Below are 7642 nucleotides of genomic sequence, written 5' to 3' on the forward strand. Positions count from 1 at the left end.
AAATTTGATGGTCATAAACAAAGTTTTATTGCAACGTGGTCATCATTTACATATTGTCTATGGCTGCTACCATGCAAGAACAGCAGAGTTGGATGGTTGTGACAGAGACCTTATGACCTACAAAGCCTAAAATATTTACTGCCTGATTTGCCAACACCTGCTCTAAAAGGTCTGTTCAGTGGTCACAAGATAAAGCATTAAAGCCAGTAAATGCTCATATGATTTCTTCTTGTGTAAGTAAAATTGATACTAGATATTAACTTCCTTTAGAACCTTACAAACATCCACCTGAGAACCCATTCATCATCTACTCTTTCAGCCAGCATTTACTGAAGAATGGTTCTGACATAGTGCCATCACTATAGATGACAATGAAGTAAGAATGAGGTGTGGATCCTTCACTCAAGGAATTTGTCATTAGGAATGTTGGAAAATCTATATCTGAGGCTGGGAAGTATGAGAGCTGGATATAGCACAGAAAGGGAGCTTGGGAAGGTAGTTTCATTTCCTGGGAGAAAAACTGGGAGTCTGATATTCCAAAATTGGAGGATTGTAATCAACCTGAGTCGAATTCAGTTCACTGTCATTGGCTCAGTGCTGGGGTCTAATCTATTTACCGGCTATGACAAATTAACTCCTCTGTGCCTCAATGTTGTCATCTATATATTGGGGACAGTGATATTTCCCTCATAGGTTTGTTGAGAGGTTTACATGAGATAATATACATGAAGTGCTTAGCATTCTACCTGTCAAAATATCTAGCTTTCTATAAATGGTTGGTAGTTATTCACTTGTTTAATAAAAATTCGTTGAGTACCAGTTATGATGTTCCAGGCAATGTCTGTGCTGTCCAATCTCATGGTCACTAGTCACATGTAACTACTTAAATTTTAATTAATTAAAATTAAATAAAATGTAATAATCAGTCCCTCAGTAGCACTAGCCACATTTGAAATGCTCAGTACCTACATGTGGTTAGTGCTACTGTATTAGATAGTACAGCTATAGAACATCCCATCATCAGTTCTATGAGATAGTGCTTTCCTAGAGAGTAAGGATTCAGCTACGAACAAAACCAAATCTCTGCCTTTAGGGAGCTTACATTTGGGTGGACAATAGTTAATAAGCAAATAAATGCATACTATATCAGGTATTGATAAATATTTTAAATAGTAAGATCAAACACTTCCCTAGTACTTTCTATGCCTGATACTGTCCTGAGTGCTTTTTACTAACTCTTAATCACTCCAACAACCCCATGAGACAGGTAAGCTAAGTAACTTACCCAAAGTCAAACTGCTAGAAAGAGGAAAAGCCAAAATCCAAACCGATGAAATCTGGCTTCAGAGTCCATTCTCTTAATCAACATGCTATATTTCTTCTCAAAGCAAAGCAAAAATAGAAAAAAAAAAAGAATAATAATAAAATAAGAGGTTAGAGAGTAGTAGTGGGTACTATTACAATTATTATAGTAAACATCTTAACCTCTATGCAAGTAGGGTATTTTATTGGTTAGGCTTTGGCCAGAAATAACACACTACAACAGGATAATGAAAAAAATCTATTCTCAAAGGTGTGGGTGAAATTAAAGAAAACCAATAAGGCATAGTGCAGTGCATACCCTAGGGCTTGATACCAAGGAACTATTACTAATCCTAGGCCTGATGAGCAAAGTAAGGAAACAGTTATTAAAACAACAAAAGAATAATTGTAAAAAGGGAGACATCCTCTGGGACCTGTCACTAATAGAATGAGGCAGTGAACCTATGGTGACCCATCAGGGAAAGAGCCAGGAGAATAAATAGCATAACTCTACTTTCTTCTGCCATCTTATCTCCTGCTAGTGTCTCCCATTGGCTGAACCCAACCAGAAATCAGAGGGCAAGAGAGCCCTTGATGCAATCCATGTAACTCAAATTCCCAGGACACAGAGCTGACTGGATGACCAGGAGGCATAAGCAGAAGATATCCAGTAAAGTCTTCTTAATCTAAACATCTTCTCTTGTACTTTGTTCATATAAAAATTGAACACACCTTTTGGGACAAAAAACGTTCCAGTAACTATGGTGCCATAATAGAGTAATTGAATTTGAACATATACCTGAGACATAAAATATTAATCATTACTGTTACCCTTCCTAATGGGAAGAGTGGGGATGGAGGACAAACAGTGTGAAACATAACTGTTAGAATCCCTACTTCTATGGTTGGTCATGAAATTTAAGTTGAGAATCACAGCTTTCTTCTTCCACTACCCATTGCATATTCCCCTTTCTGCCAGCACTTCACTGTATGAGCCTCTTTACAGAGTGACCCAAACTTTTTTATTTTATTTTATTTTTTTAATTTATTTTTTGAGACACAGTCTCAGTCTGTCGCCGAGGCTGGAGTGCAGTGACGCAATCTCAGCTCACTGCAACCTTCACCTCCCAAGTTCCAGCAATTCTCATGCCTCAGCCTCCTGAGTAGCTGGGATTACAGGCACGTACCACCACGCCCAGCGAATTTTTGTATTTTTAGTAGAGCTGGGGTTTCACCATTTTGGCCAGGCTGGTCTCAAACTCCTGACCTCAAGTGATCTGCCCGCCTCAGCCTCCCAAAGTGCTGGGATTACAGGCGTGAGCCACTGCGCCTGGCCCAAACTTTTGATCCTACAAAATTTAGGTTCTTGGTGCATCTCTTGTTACTGAGTTTCTTCAGTCTTCCACTGATCAGGACCATTGGATATGTGTGTACTCACATGGACTTGTTAATGAACTTCTAGGTTCTAGATATAGTCCTCCTTGACTTGATTGTATAGCAGCAACTAATTTCCCATTGGTATTGTAATCAATTACCTAAGGCTGTATAGTGGTGCCTTTCTTCTTGTCCCAGTTTCCAGCTCAATAGGCTGTGAATTCCCTGGTGGAAGTACTTCTTCTTTGGATATTAGAGTTTCCAAATCTGCTAAGTTTGTGGGGCTTGGAAGAAAAAATATCTCTGTAGTAAGTTTTTTGCTGTAATAGTGAGAAGAATATATCTTTGCTTCCTGGATGTCTCAATTCTGGCTATAGGCAAATTATGCCACATGTTGGCTATTGGTTTAAGGAATATGCTGCATTCTTGAGGATAGCACCTCAACTTCTCATGGTGCTGTCTCACAGCTGGTGTCATAACTGAGCCTTCAGAAGACCATTACACCATTTAATAATACCAGCTTCTTCTGTTTGATGGGATCCGTGGTAAGATCACTGAATTCCAAAGATATTAGTTAATTGTCATACTTCCTTTGCTGTAAAATGGGTCCCCTGGGCAAAAAGTAATATGTGGTAGAGCAAGGCAATGGTACGCTTATTCTGTAAGTTCATGAATAGTGGTATTAGCAGAAGTGCTGTGGCCTAGGAAAGAAAATTGGTACCCAGAAATCTCTACAGAGGACAAATGGTTATTCCCCCCATGATAATAGAGGTGCAGTATAACCAACCTGGCACCAGGTAACTTGTTGGTTCTTCTGGGAAATAATGCCATATCACAGAACCAGCATTTGATCATTGCTGTTGACAGTTTGAGCACTTAACATGAACGGTAACAAAATCAGCATATTATTGAAATTGATCAGTACAATTATTGAAATCATTCAGAATCTGTCCCTACTGACATGGCCATTTTGTACATAGGCCCATTAAACAAGCACTACTTGACTAAAGAAGCTGATTCACATCTACCAGACAGGTCATATTGACTACCTGATTCAGATCAAAATATTTTCAATTTTTCCTTGTAATTTATTCTTTATGCATGTTATTCAGACATGTATTTTTAAATTTTCGAATATTTGGGGCTTATCTAGGTATTTTTATTGATTTCTAATTCTATTCTTTTAATATATATAAAATACATTAACTATATGTATAAACTCAAAGAATATATATTAAATATTAAAGGATATATAAATATTTTTAAAGAATGAAATCTTAAAGGATATATATATATATTCTTTTAAAATCTGTTGGGACATTTTTTTAGTGGCCCAGAATATAGCCTGTCTTGGGGAATATTTCATATGCACTTAAAAAGATGATGCATTCTGCAATTGTTGGGGGTAGTCTTCTTTAATCATGAGCTAAGATCTGTGTAGGAAATAATGTCATTTACATCTTCTTCTGTACTGATTTTTTTCAGTTCTATCAATTATAGGAAAAGTCTGTTAAACACATAATTGTGAATTTGTCTATTTCTCTTTTTAGTTGTATAAGTTTTTGTGTCATATGTTTTTTACTTTGGCACATATACGTTTATGATTGTGATATCTTTTATCATTATGAAATAACTGTTTCTGGCAGTAATTTTTTTTTTTTGAGATGGAGTCTCGCTCTGTTGCCCAGGCTGGAGTGCAGTGGCACGATCTCGGCTCACTGAAACCTCTGCCTCCCGGGTTCAAGCGATTCTCCTGCCTCAGCCTCCTGAGTAGCTGGGACTAAGGCGCATACCACCATGCTCAGCTAATTTTTTGTATTTTTAGTAGAGACCGGGTTTCACTGTGTTAGCCAGGATGGTCTTGATATCCTGACCTCGTGATCCACCTGCCCGTCTGGCAGTAATTTTTGTCTTAAAGTCTCTGATATTAACATAGCGTTTCTAGCACTCCCATGCTCTTTTTCTTTGCACATCTAATAAATTTGGTTAAGACTGGACATTGTAATGTATTGTAGCAACTCTGAATTCTGTTACATTTTCCTGAAGATTGTTGGGTTTTTGTTCTAGTAGGCAGTTTGACTTGCCTGGTCTCAAATTTCAATTTTCAAACCGTATGTCTCCTGTAGCTGCTACTATCTCTGTTGGTTTTTCTTTCTTCCCTCAGCTTCTGATTTATTAGACTGTCGCCCTCAGTATCTTTCCTGTGACTGAGTAGATTAGTCATTAGTCAAGCATTTGGGCAGAAATTATGCTCAGATTCTGGGCTTATTCTCTCTGTCTTTTTGCTTCTGGAGTTTTCTCCCTTAACTCCCCCTTAAACTGTTCTTCCAGTTTTAAGCTGCTCTCTGATACCTCAAGCAAGTAAGGCTTCTGCTTTCTGTTGCCTGAGCTGTCCACATTTAGTTTTAAAAAATCGTAAACTTAAGGCTGGGCATGGTGGCTCACACCTGTAATCCCAGCACTTTGGGAGGCTGAGGCGGGTGGATCACGAGGTCAAGAGATCGAGACCATCCTGGCCAACATGGTGAAACCCCGTCTCTACTAAAAATACAAACAATTAGCCCGGTGTGGTGGCAGGCGCCTGTAGTCCCAACTACTCGGGAGGCTGAGGCAGGAGAATCACTTGAACCCAGGAGGCAGAGGTTGCAGTGAGCCAAGATTGTGCCACCGCACTCCAGCCTGGTGACAGAGCGAGACTCCATCTCGAAAAAAATAAATAAATAAAAAATAAAAAAAATAGTAAACTTATAAATCTCACTAAGTGCAGTCTTATCTTTCAAAGGTAGACTCTCTTCTGATTTTTCTCTGCTCTTTTTTTGTTGGCCTCCCTTGGATGTTACCCACAGGTGAGTAGTTTAGCAGTCAGCCATGGATTTGGGCAGAGTTTATACTCAGATTGATCATTACACATTCTATGCATGCAACAAAATATCATTCTATGCATGCAACAAAATTTTACCATGAATATGTAAAATTTTTTTTTCAGTTTAACTAATGGATACTAAATGATTTCTTAGGTTAGGTTTTGTGAAATTACCAGCAGAAGCCATTGATTGTGAAATTTTAATTAAACTATGATCTTGCCAAGTGAGAAAGGTAGCGTTAAGGGGACATAAGTTTCATTATGATATGAAATCTTATTTAATGTCTTGGTCAAAGCTGTTTACAGCATGGAAACATTAACTTTTCTTTTTGATTTGTACTTTGAATGTCTCTGGTCATGACACTGGGCAGCTTTGTGAACTTTTGTGTGGTCCATATCTTAGGCATGAGGCTTGTTTCTTAAAATCCATTTAGTTTTAGTTTATAGAGCTTTAGGAATAAGGCAGTTTTTGTTTTGAGTTGGAGAGTTGTAGCCAAATATTGGGGGAGATTAGGAGAATGTAGGATCTAGTTCAGTCTATAGGTAGATAACAAGATCTTGAAAACAATGTACAGGGATATAATCTAGTAACAGGTGTATCATAGGGTTTTTTTTAAGAAATATAATTTTATTTTTTAAAATATTGATCATATAAGAACTTTAGATTTAAAAACTGTTTGAGGCTTGGAAGCCAGAAGAAGGCCAACTTTAGATTTTGTTTATAGTCTTAAGTTCTTGAGCCTGACAGGAAGTGACAATTTTTATTTACTCATTTTAAGGCTGAGAATTCTTGAAGATAGGCATTTTATGTACATTTAAAAATATGACATTTTAGTTAAAGCCTTGTTAATATAACCAAAGTTTTAAAGTGTATTTTGTTTATAAAGAGAGAGAGCAGATTTTAATTGAAATTATTTAAATAAAAATAAAAATACTTATGAATGGTTTTTACATTTTTGGAGAATCAACTAGGGAGAAAAAGCAAATGTTTTCATCTTTGTTTACAAAAGTATACTTTCCCAAGTTTTTGTAAACTACAGATAGGTTATGAGAGAAAATTTTCTTAAATCTGGAAATAAAAACATTTAAGTAAAGAGCCAACAATTCTTTAAATAAAAGTCATAAGAACATTATTCGTATCAATTATTCAATTTCATGTAATTAATTTTTTGTTTTGTTTAATCCTGATTAGTAGTTTTATAAGTCCATTAGTTTTTTATTAGAGTTATGGAAATTTTTATTTAGTTCATTGATTTAAAACTTATCAGAAATCTGTGTGAGTACTTATTAGAGTTCATTGCTTTTCCATGAAAAGCAATTTTAGACTATAGCTGATTGCAAAAACTTTTAAAGGATTTAAAGCAATAACTGTGGATAACAAGGACTCAGAATAGCCATGGTCAAAATTTGATGAAAGTTTTCAGTTGACAAGGAAACTAGTTATTTTTACTGTACGTAGCATTTTAAGATAACCAGAATCAGGACTGACAGCATTACACCAGGACCATTAGACTTTTATAAATTTTATATATTTTTTCAATTAGTTGCTGAATAGCATATTTATATAAATATAACTTTAGAAAAGATTAATATAACAATCAAATGATCACTGATAACATTAGATTTTTATGAATTTATATAATTTTTGGAACATTTATATCAATACCATATCCCTAAATGTAACTGAAAGAAGATTTACTATCATTTATTATTTGACAATGTCTTTTCTGCAATTTATCAAATGCCTAATTATTTACTATTTCTATAAGATTTTATATATATAATATACATATTTTATATATACAATACATATATTTTATATATATAATATGTATTTTTTTATATATATATAGGCTTTCTGTGGCTCAACTGGAAAATTTTAAAGTTAATTTTAGGTCAGAAAGACCTAATTTAGGATTTTGAACCTAGGGAAACCTACCAAAGATGTCAAAAGGTTTAAAACACTTGTTTAAAACAGAATTACAGGTCATGGCTAAATAAAATTTATTTACTTAACCAGAATGATAACAAAATAGAGTTTTAAAGTGGTTAAAAGGGTTTTTTTTTTACATCCATGTAGCTTTCTTTATTACTTTTAAAGTA

Source organism: Pongo abelii, chromosome 13 (genome assembly GCF_028885655.2).
Source record: "Pongo abelii isolate AG06213 chromosome 13, NHGRI_mPonAbe1-v2.0_pri, whole genome shotgun sequence".
NCBI lineage: Eukaryota > Metazoa > Chordata > Mammalia > Primates > Hominidae > Pongo > Pongo abelii.